Source organism: Podarcis liolepis (assembly GCF_965112155.1).
Source record: "Podarcis liolepis genome assembly, chromosome: 6".
Taxonomy (NCBI): Eukaryota; Metazoa; Chordata; class Lepidosauria; order Squamata; family Lacertidae; genus Podarcis; species Podarcis liolepis.
The window spans coordinates 39339816-39361562 of record NC_139559.1 but is presented as its reverse complement, the minus strand read 5'-3'; the positions used below and the strand labels follow the sequence as shown (position 1 = coordinate 39361562).

The following is a 21747-nucleotide window of genomic DNA, read 5'->3' as shown; positions in this document are numbered from 1 at the left end:
AGGTGCGTCTTATGGAGCGAAAAATACGCTATTTCTGTTATCTACCCTGTCATTTTAGTTAAATTTATTTAGGCTGCAGTCTACAAGCTGCTTATCCTCGCATGGCTTCAAACATACTATTGTTAATTTGGAATTGGGGGAACTGATTTGTCCAACTGATGTTGGACTACAACTCCCATCATACATGACCATTGGCTTTTCAGGCTAGGGATGATGGGAGTTGCAGTGTAGCAATATTAGGAGGCCACAAGTTAGGCTGCAGTCTAACCCTCACTTACTCCACGCTGGGGGGAAGGCTGGATTGAGCAGAGGCATTTCTACGCTTGCTTCTATCACTTGAACCACCTTACTGTCAGCTGCCACAAGTGTCACTCTACCACTGCCGACCCCCTCCTCCTTCCACTGCCACATGTAAGCAGAAGGCTCATTAGCATTATCTCTGCCAGTAGAGTCCTGCAAATGGCCCTAAAATGGGCAATTCCAGGAGTAGGGCTGAGCCACCCTGTTTCAATTGTTTGTGGATGGCATTGTGTGTGATCTGCAGTTTTATACTTACTAACAATGAAGGTAGCCATCCTTGTATCAGTACAAGCATTGGTATTTCAGCTACTTGAAACTTGAGGAGCAAAACTAATGGAATCTGAAACATTTCTCGTCCTTAGATTTATTCAGCAAAGATACGTGACAGCTTTCCACTCGAGCTGTAACAGCAAGGTATAGCCAACCTATGGAGTAAGGAAGAATAATGCCTATTATGAGTTTTTGGTAACACTGTCAGTATAAATTATAAATTGCACTTTTCAGATCAACATAACCCAAACAAAGAATTCTCTGCCACAGAGACAAATCTTTAAACAGCTATATGTATGCATTTGAGAACCCTATCCTATCAGATTTCCCAGATCATGTACATGAAAATTTAAGGATGTGTGTACACAAGTGTATGACATCTATATTACCTGTTGCTACTGCAGGAAACACTAGTGCAACAACATTTTTTCCTGCAGCAGTCATATATGGAACTTAAAAACAGTATTTTAACTACCTAGAGATAATATGGGATATCTCAGACTGAACATTCATGAGAGACAGTATAGAGCAGGCTTCCTCAACCTCAGCCATCCAGCTGTTTTGAGACTACAATTCCCATCATCCCTGACCACTGGTCCTGCTAGCCAGGGATCATGGGAGTTATAGGCCAAAAACATCTGGAGGGTCGAGGTTGAGGAAGCCTGGTATAGGGGTTACTTTAAAATATAAAGAAGCCAAGCCTAGTGAACAATAATCTGGATGCTCTGGTGATTAGTAAACTCAGACAAACTAAAAAGAGCCAACTTCTCTTTTAATAGCATGACAAAAGATGAAATACTCTATATGGCAGGTTTTCAAAGTAAAAACAGGAGGAGGAAGGCAAATTATTGGATATTATACAAATCTCAAGACAAGTGCCCTTTTCCTACTAGGGTGTTAAGGACAGTAGAGATTACATGGCTTTAAACTTGTTAGCATGAAACATCTCCCTTTGGCATAGATAAAAGCTTCTATCAAGCTCCTTATCAGCACTAGAGGTTGTATAAAAGGTGCTTGGAGGCTATATTTAAAACCACCAATCTTCAGACAGATGGCATTTTTAAAGAACCAAACAATCAAACAATTTCCATGAAGCAATGTTTTAATTTCACCTTGCAAACTACAGTTATTAGCAAATAGCGTTCGTTCGTTCTTTTTAATACTCATAGCAAGCTGCCAGCTCTTTCACTCTCTCCCCCGCCCTCCACCAAGTCCTTTTAAGGACAAGTAAAATGTCAACATGAACCAGGCGATGGTGCCTTCCTGGACTCCTACCACATATGCAAATTATCATGCTGCCACGTAAGATGTTTTGTAACAGCTATGTAGTACCTCGTTTTTCCTCTTTAATTGAAATAGGACCAGCTGGAGAGATTATGAAACACAAGGACTCTGTGCTCTATTCTTGTGCTTGTGGCTGAAATGCCGTAATAAGGCATTGGAAAAAGAAATGAAGCGAAAGCTTATCATAAGCATTCACATTTTCCTCCTGAGGACTTCCAGTGCAGCACTCCTAGAGGAAACTACTCTCTGGCAAGTGTGGAAAACACAGAATAATAAATGAAGAGGTTGTTTATAATTAACATAGTACTGGTAAGAGCACCCAAACCCATCAAGTGGCTGGTTGGTTCTTAAGTTATCTAGAATGGTTACAGCTTTCCTTTGGCTGCTTTCCATACAGTTCTGGGAAGACCAGTCACAGGAAAACCACATGGGAGGGGTGAATGATGCAGTTACTTCCTGTGCTCTTCCCTTCACCTCTCCTGAGTCTGGCTGCTGTAGTGTAGGGAGATAAGCATGCCATATGTCCCTCCCCCACAAATGGATATTTTGCTTTTAATTTTATACTCTGTTTCTACAAATTGCACCCTAAGTTGTGTACAAACACCTGACAGAAAGTACAGTTGACTTGCAACCTGCGCACATTTAACTTGTGCAATTATAGCTTTACATGTTTGGCAGCTTGGCAGCATGAAATCGCACAAATTAAAACACTCCCATGCAAGGCAGAGAGCTTGAAAGCTCCCACTGCAGAAAACTTTAAGCTCTCTGCCTTGCTTCCCAGGCTCTGGAAAAGTCTCACCAGGCCTCTGGGCTTAAAAGCTCTCTGCCTTCATGGGGGGGCAAGATCCGCTCAGTGTGCCAGCTCCGGAAAGGTAGGAATGGTCACCAGTGCTTTTTTTCTGGGGTACTCAAGGGTCCACCATACTAGCATCTTTTTTTTCTAGAAGGAAAACATTGATGGTTGCACACGTTCAGTTGTGGGGTTGTTCTGGCTATAAGCAATTTTGCACAGTCCCTGGAACCTAACCCTCATGCAAGTTGTCTATATTAAAAATGTTCAAAAATAACTACACACTGTTTATAATATAAAATCGGTAACCAAAATGTAAATATTTGTAGACCAACTAGGAAATAGGCACAAATGAATACAATCTAGAGACACTGCTGTTTCTTCTCCAGTGGATCACTTAGCAGCTGCTGGGAGCTGTGATACCAGCCTGTTTCCTGGAGCAGGTGCTTCTTAAGCTGATTCAGCAGGACACATTCTTAAGCAAGAATGCCCATTAAAGATCTCTTAATACACATTAGTTAGGCATTGACTGTTAAGGACAACTGAAGATGCATCATAGATTTAAAATGTGCTGGTGGACCATAGGGATTCTAGGATTAAAAAAAAGAACAAGACTGAAATAAACTTACCCTCAGGCATCATTCCACTGAGGAAAAGAAGTACCCAATAGCTAACAATAAGTGATCTATATAGTTTTTGTCTAATAATTGCATCAGTCAGTTGACCAAGATGGATCTTAAGTCTCCTCCTGTCCATAAATGAAGTTATTGTTTGCTACGTCCAAGAGAATAGGCTTATTCAACCCCTTCACTGCTGTTCTTCCAGCTATAATGTACTAAACATGCCATAGGATGTTATTCACAGGCTTCTACCTGTAGGTCAGCTCACATTCTTTCCTGTTCACAGCAAGATAATTAGCACTGGGCTATTTTACCTTTGCCTAGAGCTAAATAACATTTCATACTCAACAGGTACTCAACAGGTACATAGTTTACTGGTGACTCAAAAACTGAAACCCTTTTTCTTTCTCAACAAAATGTTTCATAATGATTGGCTAAAATGTGTTAGATGTTTCAGAGTTAACCTAGCATTCCTGAAATGGTGGTCCAGGAGCAGATTACAGAGGATTTGCTAATATGACAACAGGGAGCAATGCAGCTTAAGGACAAAACTGTGTGTCTCTGAAGCTCGGGAATCTCACAGTAGGACCCTTTTGATTTTATTGATGGGTGATATTTGCTAGAGAGATACTTCTTGTGTACCACCATCAAACTATTGTACATATCCAAATCTATGTTTTCAGTTCCATTGAATTCAATGGGAAAACTTGTTTCCTTAGAGATCTTTTAAATACAACATAAATGGAAACTAGCAGAACTAGAATGAAGGTATCACTCACTTGCATTTTCTTAAATTTTAAATCCCACGTTTTTACATCATGGATCCCAAAGTGGCACGCATACAGTTCCCAGGAGCTTTCCCATCCAGGTACCAGATGTGCCCAGATCTGCTCTGTTTCAGCAAAGTGGTGGCCTCACGTGCCTTCAGACCATACCCTGGGACATATGCATAGTTGGTCTTCCTAATCTCAGTCTAAATGAAAGGGTAGGGGGTGGGGAGCCACAAAAATCACCTTATTCAAGGGCACAGAAATGAATGAAGAAGAGTGATCTTTTATCATTTTCTTGCTGCAGAGGCTGCACTACTATTGCTCTCATTGCAGTGAACTAAACAACAACAGAGAAGCACGCATAATTTTTTCCTCTTTGCCCTAATATTATTTACCCCCATCTGTTTTCTCTCTTACACTCTCCAACAGTGATTCCAACTAGAGGCAGGCAGCACAAATTGACAATAAAGGGCAAAGAAAATATACAGTCGTACCTCGTTTTGTGGCTGGGATCCGTTCCAGAGCCCCGGCCGCTAGCCAAAAAGGACGCAGGGCAAAGCGCCACGTCTGCGTACGAGCGCAGAGTGGTTTGCACTTCTGTGCATAGCGCAATTTAGCGCTTCTGCGCATGTGTGAGCAGCAAACCCGGAAGTAACCCATTCTGGTACTTCTGGGTTTGCTGTGGACATTTGCCAGAATGGATGCTAGTAATACCTTTGTGGAGGTATTACTGTACCTATAGAAGGATTGTGGAAGCCTTACAATTCATTGTTCACACTCCACACAGCTGAGATCTACCCACCCCGATTGCCCCAAACTTCCACTTCTCCTCCCCACCCCACTGATCCCTTCTTCCCCAGCCAGGCCCTTGACCCATGAGCTCCAGACACAATGAGGAGTTCCCCCAACTCACCACCACCAGCAGCAGCACCATTTCCAGGTCTCTGCCGCTTCAGGGACAGCCCTCGCCTAGCCCTTCATTTCCTCCTTCCTGGCACTGAGGGGCGGGGGCAGCACTGGATTTAAGGCAGTGTGACCAGTTTGCTTGCACTGGGCACCAAGCTGAATGACAGCCTTTTCAAAGCCCAGTAAGCACTTGCCCAGCTTTGAGGAGGTGACATGAGTGCTCTGACAGGATCTTAGAGCCCTCCCACCTCCCTTCCACAGCTGGGAAAGCACCAGCTAGGTTTTGGGAAGGAGACACAAGGACTCAAAGACCCTGTCAGAGCCCTCATACCTCCTTCTTAGAGCCGCTCCTGCCCCAGGAGTCGCTTCCTGTTCCCCGCCTTGCCAGGGGCTGCCAAAAAACACCTTGCAGGCCAGCAGAGCATTGGATCACCCTTCTATAAAGAGTAAAATGTTATATGGCTGCATATGGAGATTCTTTTTAAAAGTTCACTCAGTTCCAACAAAAAGGAACCATTGGCTATTAAGAAGTTAGATGATTATACATTTTCAGATTGCTAGATGTATTATTGAAAGGAACCTGAATCAACACGAATCCATTTTGTTTCCTTCAGGAAAGCCTGCCAAATTCTGATCAGCCAGTGCTGAGAAGAGATATTCTATTGTTTCACTAGCTATTCTTCCTAAATCAAACAAGAGGTAGTCAAGCATGCCGGAAAGGCAAGATAATCATTCCACACAAGCCAATGAGGCATCAGAGTAAGATTCTACTCTGTGCTGTGAGAACAAACAAATGGTTCCATGATGCTATTCCACATGCAGCCATTTGAGCAAAGTAACATGTTGGCAATGTATTAATTTTGAGGTCTAGAAAACCATAATCTCAGTTGTGTTGGAGACAGTCATGTACACACTGCGTTAAGGACACAGTGCAAGGACACAGACCATGATAATATGTGAAATGGGTGTTCCTGGATGTGACATCATTCTGCCTAACAATTCAAGTGGCAAATGCCGATAGGACCATAGCCACTAAAAACAAGATGAAGGTATTCTCATACTTGGGAATACCCTGTGCTTTGCAGAATCCCCCCCCCCCAACCAACCAACCCTGTTGAAAAATGTAATCGGGCAAGCTCCCACCGCCCCCGTCAATAAGGACTGAATATGCTCACTAGCCATGGAGTGTAGAGTGAGAGTTGGAAAGTATGAAATGGGTGTGGCACCAGTTGCGTTAGCTTACAGAATCCTGGGAGATGGAATGGCTGGTTGGTGAAACCCTTTACAGGGGCAGCTGCACTAGAAAGTGAGGCTACAATCCAATGTTTTCTTGCTGGTATCACTTGCCATCTTTTGAAATTGAGGCTGTATTCACACACCCATTTACTGAACACTCACTGCATTTCTAGTGTTGGGTTTTTAACGCATGTTCACACCACATCATCCATAGCATATATATCCTATACTTTGTTGTAGGATGCTAATGTTTGATGCTTTGTTTCTCAAACCAGCTTCACAACCATGTGAGCCCTTAAGCTGATATGAACGGTTGAGCCAGGGGTGGGGGTGGGGGTGGGGGAAGAGCTGTGAAACACAGTGAAAAATAACACTTCTGTGCTCTAAGGCAGTAATGTGAACACATCCTAATTCTCTGTTCTGATTCCATTAAGCTCTGCCCAATTTTCTATTCTTCTGACTGGTCATTGTCTAATCCATGCTCTGTTTACCTGAGCTTTATGTCGCAACTTCTACCACACTTCCTACCCGCACTCTCTCCTTTGCTCTTTCATCTTTCCTGTGGCACAGCTGTCAGGCTACATCCCTGTCTTCTAATCATTAGCAAGAATGTACAATAGGAGCTGAAATAAGCAGTCTCTCCAACAATGTGCTATAGAAATACAGTATGGGACTGAGGTATCAGCTCTTCCAGCTCCTCCTCCTAGCTTTCAGGCATGCCTGAAATTTCTCACTGAAAAGCTCTAGGATTCTCCCACTCATTCATACTCTCCTGCTATTCAACCCATCCATCCATTTGTCTACGATTCAAGATACCCATTCTGCGGCACAGCTACGTATATTGTTTGAAATAGATGTACTAATAAACACACATGCCAGCCTAACTTCAGAAACCAGATTAGTTCTATGCAAGAAACACCAGCCAATTCTGGCTACTTTACCACAACATTATTAGACTGCCCAGGCAGTCTAAAGGATTGTTTCCCTGTGGTGACTCTTTGGAAAACTGGCTCCTATTAGTGCAAGGGAAAACTCAACAATTCCCCAAACATCCTCAGCAAAACATCTGCTGGGTTTCTTCAAAGCTTCTACAATAGATTAGTTGAAGCAACGGCATTAGCTGCCTATATACTACTGGGCTGGGTTCGAGGTGTTGTTCCTCGTTTACAAAACCCTAAACAACTTGGAACCAGGCTTCTTAAAATACCACCTCTCTTCTGCTCCGGCCCAGCCACAACATTCCCTGCAAAAGACGACCCGGTAGTCCCAAGAGTTCCTGCAATTAACATGTCCACCTGCAGTACAGTTTTCAGTGCTGTAGTCCCTTTAACGTGGAATATATACAATTAAGAGATAAGGAATGCTCCAGCAATCCAGTCTTTCAGATGCATGCTTAAGGCTTGCAGCCAATGTAGTGCTAAGTAACCACCCCATTAACACAAGCATTTCTGCTTGTGCAACAGGACTTGCCCACTCTCCCAGCACGCTCCACAAGTGTATGTGGGAGTGAAGAAGTCTCTTTGTGCAAGTGGAAATCCTGCTGGGGCAGCCATATAGAAACAAGCCTTAAGACACTTAGATTTACCTACTCCCTTTCAGAATGAAATTTTAAATTATTGTTCAGTGATACATCCTATAGCGTTGAACATTTTAAATATTAGTTTCAATGCATACCTTACATTCTGTTTTTCCGTACACTGATCTGATAATATTATAATGTGAGCAGACTATATATTTAAATAAATAAATAAATAAATAAATAAATGTATCAACAAGCTTCACCCCCGTCTTCCCTTGATCCACAGGCCATGAACAAATGCAAAAAACATTGTCATCCATGTAAGTCCTATTCGCCACCTTGATAGATTACTTGGGCTGATTAAAAAGTTATAGTCTCTTTATGGGACAGTGATGTTTGAATTATTCCTATGTAGTATCAATGGCAAGACAAATAATATTTTTGATGATGTGTGTGTCATTCTTAGTACCTCAGTGATATATTTTAGGGACATGATGGCCCAGTGCCAGATTCCCCCACCAGCCTTTATTGCTCAAAGAGAATTGGCAGAGATGGCATTTTGGTTGCACTATGTATGATGAGAATCCAGGATTATTACGGGAAATGTCACAGGCCATATATAAATAGGCCAAGATTTAGCAACTCCTGATTCAAGTCTTGGCTCCATCAGAAGCTTCCTATGGCCTGCTGGGCAGGTAATATGCATCCAGCTATGTAACCATTCTGGCTAACGTACATTCTATAGGGTTTACTCTCTGTTCCCATCCCATTAATTCCTATAATAGTCAGATATGAAAGTAAGAGGTGACAGTTTCTCATTTTACTCTGGGCAGAGAAATCATATTGATTTGACCTGTAACCCCATATAGACAACAGTATCTATAAACATTTCCACCCAGATTACTATGATCTGGCTTTCTAATATAGTTTATGGGATCTGATTCTCCACCCCCAATACTAATTATACTTATTTTTTTAAAAGCTAAGATTTGAACACAGGTTATGAACAACAGGCTAGTGAATGAGTGGATTGTGATTATATTCTTATGGATATGAATGAGGACTACAAATATATTTTAGATATGGTAATTAACCAAGTGCATTCGACAGAGCAATCTAAAGTCAGTAATTTTAATATGGACATTCCATATATTTCTAGCCATTTCATTTATAATAAATTTTAAAAATTGAGTAACCCATTAATCAAGCAATTAAATGTTGCAGCTGTAATTATAATACAATTTTCACATTGAACTTACCAACTACTAAGTGATAATTTGCTTTCTGTTTAGATATTTAAAATGCAAATATTATTATGGAAAGTTTAACTGGCCAGAGCTTCCATCTTTCAAAGATTAAAAGAGCCCTCTGTCTTTTAGCAGTTTCTCTAGTTTTTCTTCCTCTTTTGTCTGTACACATCTATCATGCAAGGCCGTGCAATCTGCTGCAAAATTTCGTGCGAGCATCCCAGAACCAGCATACTGAGCAGGCCTCAAGCAAAGCAGATAGCCTAAAAAAGCTCTTTTCGTGCTAGGTCTGCTATGGTTACCTGGAATGAAAAGAGCTTTTAAGCTCTCTGCCTTGCTTGAGCGGGCAAGGCCTGCTTGATGTGCAGGCTCTGAGAGTATGAAGGAATTTCTCTTTCTCCAAAACACCCACTAGCTGTGGGGTGGCTCCAAGAGCTTCAGTATATGCAATTTTCGTGTATACACAGAACGCTTGGAACTGAACATAAGATGCATTTGTACTGTACTTGTATAATTTATTCATACAGTAGATTTTTGCAGCCTTCTCGCTAGTCTTCCAAAAATACCGTATTGGCCTGAATATAAGCCTCACTTTCCCCCCAAATTCCGACCATGAAAAGTTAAAAGTGCGGCTTATATTCGCGACCTTACAGTATGCATTCAGGAACGTGGGGCAAACAGCAACAGGAGCGTGGCAAAGCGGTGCCTGCCCCACATGTAGTCCCCCGTCCTCTCCCCCAAGGCCAGGAAGGGAGAGAGCGAGGAAGGGGAAAGGCTGCCGGAAACGCAGCCCCCCCCCCCAGTATGCAGCCAGGAGCAGCGAGGAAGGGAGCCGCTTATATTCGGGTATTTTTTCTTTTCCCTCCTCCAGTTTTAAAGGTGCAGCTTATATTTGGGCTAATACGGTACTATTTTAATTTTAAGTGTATTTTTATAAGATGAAGCAATGTAAAATAATTAACAGCAACATCCAGAACATAAAGCTCTCAAAGTAAATGGAAGCAAATTAGAACCAATGGAACGAGATTCACAGTGAATGAGAATGGAAGTCTTGACCTGTAACACAATGTACAAGTCTGCTTCCACTTCTGCTCAGAGACAAGCTGCTTGCACTATTTAAAAGGAGGTCACAACTATTTATTCAACAGTTTGCTGGTAAGTAATTTTTACCCAAAATCAATGTCTCTTATGATACTCAGCTCCTAATCAGAGAGCTCTTTATAAACTTCATACATCTCTGTTTTTGCAACACTTATGGGCTTGAATGAATGCTGCACTGTTATTGTTCAAATCAGCTACTGATGCAGACAAAGGCTGTATTCACATGGTAGTTCTATTCTGTTTTCCTGACGTTTCCGTAATTGTTAATTTCCACATTATATTTGAGCTTTCACACAACAGAAAAAAAATACCTATGTGAATGCTGCCAAAGAAGCTCACAAAGTAAAGAAACTTTCCCTCAGAGTTGCCGTTGGAGTTGGCATTGAAACGCCTCTCCTGCTTTCCCGTCTTTTACTGTACAATTTCCCACTTACATTTCAACCTTCTAATCGAAGGCATAACGTCTGATATCAGACAGGTATAACTCTAGGAGATGGTAAGATTAGAAATACTCCTGAACTTCTCATAGATGAGCCTGTTTTAGCCCTTTTCAGAATCAAAGCCCAAGAAACCCATTCTGTTCATATGCTTAACCTTCTTGCACTAAACAAACTCCCACTATCTATTACATCTCTGCAACTAAATACAGCAGGCTGACTCAATAACATCTCCACAGAGGCGGATTTTGGTTCTGTTGCACTGAGCACCGAGCCTAGGGGGCACTGCAGGTTGTCACAACTATGATGCAGTGAATTGAGCAGAACAGGAGGTGAGGGGGGGGGGCATGCACTGAATTTTGGCCTTGCACAAGGCGCCACTGAAATTTCAAAGACCCAAGTCCTCTCCTGATCTCCAGGTTCACTGGATCAGTTCAGTGCACAAGCTAAATAACGCCAAGCTGAAATGTAGGCTGAAAAGAGATGCAACGTGCCAAAAGAAAGAGCAACTGAGACATAAAAGACTTCCCGTTGCCCCCATTTTAGTTTGAAATGTAAGCTTGACATTTTTTAAGCTGCAACAATGTTTTTTAGCAGCACAATCATATGCAGAAGTCTCACTAGGTTCTATGGGAATTACATCCCAAATAAGTGTACATTGTATAGTAGCATTAACACACACACAACCCTTCAAAGAGGTTTAGTCATCTATCAATTATATTAAATGTATCTTACATCAGAGGAAAATAAGCGTAAGAACTGTTACATGCAGCACAATCCTAGACAGGCCTATACCTAATATAGTAAGATTTCTTCCCAGTTAAATATGCTAAAAGACATAAAGATAAGTCAACTCATTTTGTTTAAGAATGAACTAAGCGTAGACTCAGCTGACCTTGTATACCAGGTGGGATAGGTGGTAACAACAGGACACTAAAAAAGAAGAGCACATTCTAAATGTTCAACTGTGCCCCACCCCCACGATGTTTAGAACAACTTGGCAAGCTAGAGAAATTAAATCAAAGCCTATTTGAGAACAAAACATTCTCAACTGACAAACTCATGCCATTGTGAACTATAGTAGCCTGAGCACTAGCCTGCATGCAAGGGATTTCCTATATACAGTGAGGTAAGTTGCACTGTCTCTCTGAGCCTTCCGTATCCTTCTGTAAAATGTTGATAAAATGTCCCTTACAGCGTGGAGAACTAGTGGTAAATACGCCAGTAGTGGCTACTTATGTATGTGTGCGCACTTACACTACATAAAGTTTATCCAACTAAATACTTCATAAAACTCTACCACAAAAACTTTGCTGAAGTTAAAACTAAAGTTGGGCCATTGATGCTATAAGGAGCTCTATTCCACAAACTCTTGGTTCCAGGAATCTCACTCTTTTAAATAATAAAGTATTACTTGCCTCCCCCCTTACATAAAATGCATATTTATATATTGGCCAGATTCAGATAATCAGCAGTAAAAAGGCTATGCAAATAATTAATCTTATGTGATGTATCCAAAGCATACATGTTCTAAGTAAATTGAGGTTTCATACCACATGCCTTGGTTATACTTGGCTTAAACGATTGCTTGTTCTTTCCAAGTGGAAAATTAGTTGCCCAAGTTTGCTTTATGTCAAGATAGGGATAGCAAATGTTAAAATTTATTTTACAGGGCACGTGGTACTTTTCCAGGTATGGAAAAAAAGGTATTAAATGTAATATTAAGTCAACTAAAGCAGAAGGTGATAAGACTTTCCCTTTCCACCAGTTGGTTTTACAAAGCTATCTGAAATCCATTCAGTTCTGGAATTAGTTTAATACTCCCTAAGTATATGTAGAAATGTAAGGACTGCTTGACCAGCATTTTTCGTTCACACAAGTCACTACTATAAAATACTGCACAGAAGCACTACTATCCCAATTTTACAGAGGCTTACTATTTCCAGAACTACAAAAGGGTTCTGTAGCAAAGCAAGGAACTGAACTTCAGAGTTTCATGTCCTAATAAAGTATTTAACCATGAAGCACTTCCGTTCTTTAAATCAGTGGTATCTATGCCAATGTTCTCTTTTCCCGATGCCTAACGGAGGAATGCTTCAATTGTATCCTGTTGTTGAATATGCCACAGGAGACCGGCAAATATGTTAGGTAAGGTTACTTGTCTGTAAGACCCAGTTCTTGAGAACTTGACAGCTGTTATATAAGGACCCTGGTTTAAAATTATCAGCCATTAATCACTGCCCCCATTTTCAGTATCTCAGCTCCACAAACCTTGGAGCAATGTTTTTGTTTCCTCCCCTGGAGGCTGACTTGTCACTCTCTGTAATTCAAGTCCGTCTGTAATTCAATACCTTCTTAAGATGAGAAGGGTTGAAAATTGTAGAGGCTCTCCAGAAACAACCAGTACCTCCTTGAAAAGTTAGGCCAATGGTTAGAAACAGCAAAGGGGAAAAAATAGTAAAATAAAAACAGAATCTCACATTTTTGGCTATCACTCTAAATGGAGAGAACCAGGAAACAAATGAGACAGGGAGCAACTTCCAGTCTGCTGGTGGGTAGGTAAGGTGGAAGAACTGTCCCGGCAGGTCAACCTGAAGACATCTGCAGTTGGGAGTTTTAAGAGATTTTTGCAGACATCCATAATTAAGGGACTTGTGCTTCTATAGCTTAAGTTCATAAACTGCACTTTGGTAGCTGGGATTTTTGTAAATACTCTGCTGATCCAATGCAGAAAGGATGACCCTGCGGGGTGAAGATGTACCCTGAAATTCAACAGGCACTGCAAACAAACAGGCAACCACACCAAAGCCTGACCAATCCACTGGTTTCAAACTACTTGCCAATCGCTTCTGTTCCCTTCTCTTTTCTGTCTCTGAGGCCTCAGCACACCATTATAGTCATAGCTACATACAGTTCTACTGTACCCAGCAACCATTTTCTCTACATCAACTAGTTAACTATGCTAGGCTGCACATTTCTTTCAGGGCCAATTCTGACTGATAGTTAGCTTTATCACATATGTTAGTATTTTTTAAGTGGCATCCCCTCTTAAAAATTTCCCATGAACCTTTTAAAACATGTACCACCAGACTGATACGGCGCAAGCCAGTCTTACCTAAAACACAAGCCAACTCTGTGCTAGAAGCAGCAACATTCTAAAACAGAAACAAGGTAGTAAGCCCAGTGAATTATTCATAAAAACAGCATAATTAAACTGGAGGTGGAGAAAAGGGAGAGGAAAAGAGGTTGCAGCAGTGTAACAAAGAACATTCCAACTTTCCACGGTAACCAATAAAATTACCTCCTGCTAGTTCTAAGTGTTATCTGATTATTTTGCCATCAGAAACAGAACCTAAACTACTAGCATCCCCAAACAATTCAAAACAAAAGTAGGACCAGAGTCTTCACCATCCTGTATACTGCACATAGGGATGCATGGGTCAACCTATTTCTGTCCTGTACTGTTTTCATGTATACACATAAATGAGTCAATGTCATTTGTGTGCAATTTTTAAAGGGGAAATCCTTTAAAGAAAGTGCAAAGTTTTGTTGCAGTGGGGGTGGGGGCAGAGGCGTAGGAAGGTCAGGTGGTACCCGGTGCGGAAAATTTCTTGTCACCCTCCCCCATTCATTTTTTTTTTTTTGCCTGCAAAAATGGTTTTACGTTATTTCCTATTTTCTTACAAAGGAATAATAATAATAATAACAACAACAATCAACTTTTATTTATATCCCGCCATCCCTGGCCGAAGTCGGGCTCAGGGTAGCTAACGTCAGATACATAACATTGGTATAAAAATCAAACAATAATTAAATAACCTCCCCAAAACATGTCAAAATCAAATTGAAGTCTAATTAGAGGGCTTTCCGCAGGGTTAAGGTTGGGAACAGTAAGTGCTCCACTGAATTGAAATTTCAGCCTTCACGACATAGGAAAACGGCCAAGTAAACAGCTATTTTTGTGGAGGAGGGTCAAGATATTAACCGATGCATGACATTTCATATACAGCTATATAATCCCTGGTGTAGTAAGATAAGACCTTTGGAGCAGGCATTTTTTAAAGAAGTTTTTTATGAACTGCCCTACTAGGGCAGTAATTGTTTGTTGATAATTTGTCACCCCCCCATGACAGAACCTGGGGTGCCCCCAACCCCCCACTTCCTACGCCCCTGGGTGGGGGATGCTGTACTTCTGTGGTGGACAAGGCAAGGGGAAATCCCAGGGATTTCCTGAAAGACAGAAATTAGTTTTCATGTGCTTTGGCTATGGATTTTTGTTTTACTCAGGAGGCTTTATTCACGAGGAATGCGTTTTCCCACCTACCATCACAGGCTACAAAACCCCCAAACGGAATAGTAATAACAACCTTAAACAACTATGTGAATGATCAACGAGGTAAAGGGGTTTGTTTCAGCCTATCAGCCTCCCCAGTGTGTGTAAGAGAGAGTGATTGGCTGTTTGCCGGTTGTTTCAGTCATCAGCATTCAGCACTATCCAAAATATTTATTATTATTATTAATTAAATGTGTGTATGTTACAAAATTGTTAAAAATGAGGTCTACGGGTATAGACCAAAAAACAAGCTTTGTGTTCACAATTTGTCTTTTACAAATAGCCAGTGCTTAGGGAAAGGGGAGAGAGCTTGACTGGGATCACAATGTGTAGGTGGCTTTAACTATTTCTCCTGCTACAGTTCTGAGCCATGTTGCTTCCCCTGTAGCTATTTACATGGGAGTAAAGGCTCCCAGTGGAGTGAATGGAGCTCCCCCCATGCAAATACTAGGCCCAGTTTCTATTGGGACTGCAGGGGGGGGCAAAGGGTTAACACCCTCCCTGGTACTGATCCAGCTCAGGGGATACATTAGATATTGCTCTTGAGTGCTAGGAAAATGTTGCACTCAAGAGCAAACCATATGAATAATGTAACACAGGAAAAGCCAACATGGTACCCTGCAGTTATTGCTTGATTCCAACTCCCATGAGTCCCAGTCAGCATGGCCAAGGGTAAGGGATGTTGGGAGTTGATGTCCAACATCATCTGAAGGACACCACACGTAATGTGTCGCTTGGCCCAAAGGCAAGTAACTCAAAACGTGCTTTCTCCGCAGTCTCTTTACTTTTCTGGAGCCTTAGCCAACACAACAATTTGAAAATCAAACTGCTCTTCTTCATCTGCAAGAGTAAGGATAATTGTTCAATTTGATCTAAAGATTAATCATTTATATACTGAGCCTAAGAAACTCCGGCAACGTGACCAAGATAGAGAGGTCAATGAAGAATGACTTCACAGGAAAGCTAATTTTATGTGGGGAAGGGCCTAGATCAGTGGCAGAGCACATGCTTTCCATTCAAAAGGTCCTAGGTCCAACTATTGGCATTTCCAGATAGGGATGGGAAAGACTCCTACCAGAAATTCTGCTCACCTGGATCATGGGCGGCAGCTGTGGCGTGGCTCGCTGCCACCGCCAGGCTCCTTTCTCTGCTTCCAGCAGCTGGCGGGAGATGACATGACCTCTCCCCGCTGGCTGAGAGTGTGGGGTAGAAATTTGAATTTAGCCTGCCTGTGAAACTGACCAATTACGGGCAGGCTCAGGAGGCTGGCACAGTGGGGGGGGGGTGTGGAGCTGGATGAAGACTCCTGCAGGGTTCTGGTCCTATTCCCAGACATAAAGTAGGCCTGCCTCCTTACCCTTTACCGCAGTTGAACTTTTCCAACCTGAAGTGAATCCATCAGTTCCAAAAGTTACGTTCCCAGCTATGTAAAGGCCACTGGATGGGAACTGGAGCTTTTATAGGAATTATTCCAAGTGGATAATAAATTTGGGAAGGAAGGAAACTCGAAGGGACCTGCTATACAACCAGGAGTCAAGTATTTTCCTTTCCGCATTATCTGTGGCCTAGTTCAATCCAAGAAGTGGTCCTGAGATTCCTTTCCTTCTGCTCACACGACACCCCAGTGGTGGGCTCCCTGGACAGCTGCAGTCAGGAAGTGCAGATAGTACTGAGCTAAATGGACCAATGGTCTGTCTTAGTATAACAGAGTGTCCTATGTCCCCATTTTATATTTTTATTTTAAAAATTATACCCCACTTTTTTAAGGGAAAAAATCAAGTATGTTTTCACTGGGTAATGACTATCAAGTATGTGCCCAGAGATGGTAGTTGCAAGGAATAATATGGGTATCAATAAAGAAGGGAGCTAATAACTGTAAACAAATTAAAAGAGTTACAGCCGATAATGCCATCTCATTTGTTCATACTTTCTATGTTGAATTCTTTTCTTCAACGATTCTATTTGGGTCCATAAGAATTTGCATCATACTCTGAAAAAGCAAGATCTTAAAATAGCAGAAAACCAGAAGCTTATGTGCACTCCTGTGCCTTACCACATCAGGTTTTGATGGGACGAAGGAATGGCAAGCATCATCTACCAGACGAGACAGAATTCCTGCTATTAGGCATCATTCTCTCCAAACTTTGTGGTCTGTTGCGCATCTGATATAGGATTGTTCATGAGGTAAGAATTCTGGGAAAATAAAGCAAAAGGAAGTTGGCATCAACAGAAGAAACAGCACACAAGTAAAAAACCAACTCCCCACATTTATGTTTCCTTATTTAAAACTGTAGTGTTTATCACATTCTTGAACGTCTGACTCGTGATTTTAAAACTCCCCCTCTCTCATCAAAGGGCCATATTTCCATGAAGCAATAGAAGTTACCGTCAGCTGAAGTCAATGAGAACAATGTTGTCAAACAGCTTCCGATAAGAAAGGGTTGGGCTTTTTACAAAAGTTAAGCCATGTTGCTCAGCTACTTCTAATGATGGGCGGGGGTGGGGGGAGAAAATGTAGCACATCCGTAAGTGTTTTATTTACTCCCACTGCATAGTGAGACCATAGGGGTGGCAGTCATGAATACCTGCTGCATTGCAGAGAGTGGTGCTGGTAAAAGGGCTCTACTGCAGCCTAGTGCCTCATTTTCAGAAGCAAAAGAAAGGATGTCCTTTGCAAGGCCTATCCTGCCTTGCAAAAGCCACCATGAACTATGGTAGCATTTGGAAAAGGTCCAGTACAAAGGGATTTATACCCCAATAGACAAGCCAATTGGAGCAAGCCAAAATGGAAAAGCTAAACCCCCCAAATTAAAATGTGTGGTGACAGACAACATGATTGACAATGTTAAAAAACCAAAACATTCCTTAGGGAGAAAGAAGTTATGCTTTATCTCATTCTGATAATACTGAACTTGATGGCGCTATGTCTTTCAGTTTGGTGGTGAAAAGTGGACTTCCCAGATGTGCAGAAATGCATTTGAAAATGTTTGAAAAATTACAAACATCCCCTCCCCAGGCCAGAAGAAGGCTGAGCATAATGAGTTGGCTTCCAGCAGCTGCAGAACATCACAAATGTTAGTTATATTGAGTAGGTGGGTGAGGAGGAACTAGGGAGGTGGGAAATTGGCCTGCTTGATGCTCTAATATCTTATAATGTTCTGAAGGTGAGAATTAGGGTGGCAGGAACGCATGCTGCAAAATAAAATAATAATAATAGGTAGGGAAGATTTCAAAAGGTGAGAAAGAAGGATGGCATCCTTTTTCTCCCTCGCTGTCCTTTGTGGGCTTTGAACAATGTCACAAGACTCTCCCGCCCCCCCAGGAACTGCGAGGTGTTGCCAGTGCCCCACCACATTTTGCATTTGGATCTCCACTTGTCTTCTTATGATACCAGCTAGGAAAATTCTGATGAAAATGGAAATACAGTGGTACCTCAGGATGCGAACGGGATCTGTTCCGGAGCCCCGTTCACATCCTGAAGCGAACGCAACCTGCGTCTGCACGTGCACCTGCCACGTTTCACCGCTTCTGCGCATGACGTCATTTTGACTGTCTGTGCATGTGCGTGTGGCAAAACCCGGAAGTAACGTGCTCCGTTACTTCCGGGTCGCCGCGGAGCGCAACCTGGAAATATTTAAGTTGAATCACATTTATCCCAAGGTATGACTGTAGCAAAAATTGCCCATTTATTTATCCTGTCTAGAATGGAAATCAATACAGCAAATAAGATCAGTATTTGCTGCTGCTTTCTGGCCACCAAAATGTTCCGCCCCCCAATCCCATTTGTATTGCGTTTCCTTTGCATTGAAACAAATGGGATGGAAGAATGTAACGACGTGATTTACGTAGATTACACTGTTAATTACGTACATTAGGCAGGTTACGTAACTTCGCCACAGCAAACAGCAAAACAAATAGTGTAGTCTTTGGCAGAAGACAAACGGCAGCACAACAGAAATAGTGACGCATGTGACGAAAACCCTAACAGGAATTTAAAAAACACGGACTAGGACAATGTTCCAACTGAACCATGTTCTAGAACAGATGCAGTTTCCCTCTTCAAAGATCTCATTAAATCACCTATGAAAGTTAACACAAAGCTGGCTCTTTACCTCATGCTAGCCAGCTTCTCTCACAACCAAAGCTTGCAAATCCACTTTAAATCCTAGTTTCAAATCCTGGTGAAGATGAACACCCTGGTTAGCATTAATTATGGCTACTGCTGGTGCACAGTGTTGGTTTCAGCATTTTTTGGCAGTGGCGAGGCACTGTGCCTGATCTGCACTGGGTGGAGGCAGCTGCTTCCTCACTTTGCTCTTACCAGGCCTTGCATGCTTGGGAAATGCACAGAAACAGCAAGTAGGAAGAGGAAGAATAGGGAGGCACTGTGAGCCAACAGTGGGCCTTGCTGGGATGTGGCCCTCATCGGATGCCCAATGACCTTGCTAGCCCTGTGGTGCACACAGCATGCAACTCCCCACCCTCCCGGTCCAGTGCAAAGAAAACTATCCCTTTTAGAAATTCATCACAGATTTTGAAACATCCATGGAACACATTTTTGAAACTTTGGCTGCAGGGTGAATGAGGGTGAAGTGGGAGAAGCTCTGGTGATCCAACGCTACACGCCACAGCAATCAGATCTGCCTCTGACTGCCGCACTGAAATCCTCACTGTATCAAAGCAGTGGGAGTTAAAGAAAGTTACTCTTCTTTACCCCATACCACAGGGCACAAGCACAAAAGGAGGTAGAACGGCCTAGAGTGGTACAGTCCATTTGGGGAGATACCATTACCAGTGTAAAGAGGGCAATGATACCATGTGGTTTCCACTCCCCTTCTACTCTGTAGCACAGATGTACTTCCTTACACATCACCCACAACACTGTTTAAAAATATGTACATGCAACATATGAAGGAAGCCAACTGTGAGAAAAAGGTCGAAACTGGTTAACCAGGATCTAAAGAGCTACTTTAGGTACACACAAGAACTTGGACATGCCTTGTGAGGTCTTCTTCTTCTTCTAGCAACCCCATTACTCCGTTTCAAGAACTGTCCTCCATGTGGAAAACAAGGTCTTCTTTACATGAACCAGAAGGCTGCAGTTATCTCTCACGCACACAGAATTGGTTCTTTGGAGCCCTGCTGTTATTTTTATTTTTCAAAATTATAAAAGAAGTCTGATTTATTTACTTATTAATCAATTGAAAGCTAAACATTTGGGTCACCAAAAATCCCCTTCGTTGTTTTGTCTCACACTGACACCATGATCAATGAATTATTTCAGCCTCAATCCATGATCTGCAACACCAACAGGGCCTCTGACTCTGTCAAATGCATCATCTGCAAGACGGGATAAGGGCATATCTGCCCCAAGTTCAAACACACTTCAACACAAGGGAGAAATGAATGGCTTCATGAACTAAGCCCTGACCACGCAATCCTCTGCTACAGTCTGGACCAGAGCCACAGCCACATATGGATACACCCTAACTGAGTTAAGGCAACAGTCTAAATCACAGGGCCACCTATGAAGCACATGTATTATTTTTACCTGTTCTTGAGACATGAACAGACTTTCATTCCACTTGTGAATAAATACTAGAAGCGTTTAATCTAACTCCCTAAACAAACAAGGAAGGCATTAAGAGAACATGCAATATTATTCCAGTTATATTAGTCAAAGGCCACACCAATCAACCTTTACACTTCCTGCTTGCTATTCAATTTAGCAGTAGATCTGAAATTATCTGGAGCCAAATAAGTGGCCATGGGTAGCCTGACAAGATTCCCCAAAACAATGACACTCAGGAGATTTTGTGACGCATTTAGATTAGACATGTTCAACTGCTAGTTCTCTACAGGGTCCGATTTTAACATGCAGACCACAGACTACAGAGGACATCTTACCACCAACAGCCATAAAAAGGCAGCAGAAGCAATATATCAGGTCCTTAGATTTGCAAAAACTGTGAAAAATAGTAGCAGCAAGTACATGGGAAGATAAAGTCTGCCAGACCAGAGAGTCTGTCTGCTTCTTTGGAAGGGCAAGGAAAGTACCAAAACAAAAGTGAGGGCTAGTGCATTTTCTCCCCCCCCCCCTCTCTGTGTTATCTGTATACATATATACTGCTGCTACTATGGCAGAAACTACCAATAATGCTATGATAATGGCAGCCACAGAGAAAAGCACAACTTAAGATGCACTGCCGTCTTGACAAGAAAACAGGTATCAATGCAAATACTTCCACACCTGCATACATTTGTGAAAGAGTGAAGTTTTTCTACCTGGAGGTAATTGCTCAATATTTTGGGGACCTGACATCAAAACATCCATTTATTCCACAACAATGTTTTCTATATGGTTTTCTAAGTATTAGCTTGGTGGTTTTTTTTAATGTGATCGTTTCCATCCAAATGTAAGCCCAGAAATCCTTCCTTATTTACTATTCCGTGTGCTACATTATTGCTATTCCCTGCGCTATATTATTGTCAGTTCAAACTACAAGCAGGCTAATGAACTACCCAGAGAGTTCCCATTATCCCCTAGTGGGTCTCATCCCACCACCTGGGCTTCATTGTTGTACAAGTCATACCAAGCAGGGTGTTCCAATGTGACTCAAGTAAATAATTTGGGACAGATCATTACATATGATTACACCTGAAGTGGAATTCATGCCCCTTCTAAATTTAGTATCCCATCTCTCTGGCAAGTAAACATACAATGCTGCAAAAGAAAGTTCAAGAGACTGCAGGATGCAGCTATGCAACACAATGGAGTGAATCATTAGAATACTCCCAATTAACTTAGTTTCAAGCAATTATAGGCTTTTTGGGGGGTAAAACACGTATCTGATTCTGACCATAATTTAGGGTTTCACATTGCTTTTGAATTCATATTTGAGTTCAGACTGTTGCAGAAGGAATGGCTGGTAAC

At 41.9% G+C, this 21747-nt stretch overlaps 1 protein-coding gene and 1 long non-coding RNA gene across 9 annotated transcripts in view; one reads left to right on the top strand and one right to left on the bottom strand.

Moving 5' to 3' along the window:
* LOC310709416 (zona pellucida sperm-binding protein 3 receptor-like) overlaps nt 1-6031 on the top strand; it is a 48572-nt gene extending 42541 nt beyond the window's left edge. For all 5 annotated transcript variants that reach the window (XM_083509063.1, XM_083509062.1, XM_083509061.1 and 2 more), the window contains one exon: nt 1930-6031. The gene's annotated coding sequence lies outside the window, so the exon portion shown is untranslated. The remainder of the gene's footprint in view (nt 1-1929) is intronic.
* The window catches only part of LOC310709447, a 30903-nt gene that overhangs the window by 3551 nt on the left and 5605 nt on the right, over nt 1-21747 (bottom strand). For 3 of the 4 annotated variants that reach the window (XR_014527513.1, XR_014527514.1, XR_014527515.1), the window contains exons 3-4: nt 16867-17006; nt 557-12890 (exon numbers count right to left, since the gene is read on the bottom strand). This is a non-coding gene — a long non-coding RNA (uncharacterized lncRNA). Of the gene's footprint in view, nt 1-556; nt 13932-14810; nt 17007-21747 lie in introns of all 4 variants that reach the window. The other variant, XR_014527512.1, reaches the window with a different exon arrangement.